The following is a 464-nucleotide window of genomic DNA, read 5'->3' on the forward strand; positions in this document are numbered from 1 at the left end:
GTCCACCATCTGAATAGATTCCAGGGTGGAGGAAGCCCACCGTCAGAAAACCACTCCGAGCCCCCTAGCTGGGAAAGGGCGCCAGTCAGTCCCCATATGGACTTGCTGCCTCATGGGGTCCCAGGTTTCATAAGGGACCAGGGCTCCCAACTGGCTCCCAATCAAGAGACACTCTGTCCTTCCTGCCGAGCCCCTCGCTCACAAAGGAGTTGAAAAACCTCCAGCTCTGCCTTTGGAGGAGTATTACACAATGGGATGTAGACCTTGTGATCAGGCCACCATTCAGGACTTCCCCTAGACCTCAGCCTCTCCTGATGCTTGCTCTCTTCCAGGTCCCTGGCAAGCCTCACCTGCATGTCCCCTCACCCACCAACTGGGCAGCCAGGCCCTCCAGGCCTGTGGAGCTAGGGCCCAGGCCAAAATACCTGCATTGCCTCAAAGGTAGAGGTAGACCACTCCACAGC

The sequence above is a fragment of the Crocuta crocuta genome, unplaced genomic scaffold (assembly GCF_008692635.1).
Source record: "Crocuta crocuta isolate KB4526 unplaced genomic scaffold, BGI_CrCroc_1.0 scaffold3, whole genome shotgun sequence".
NCBI classification, from domain to species: domain Eukaryota; kingdom Metazoa; phylum Chordata; class Mammalia; order Carnivora; family Hyaenidae; genus Crocuta; species Crocuta crocuta.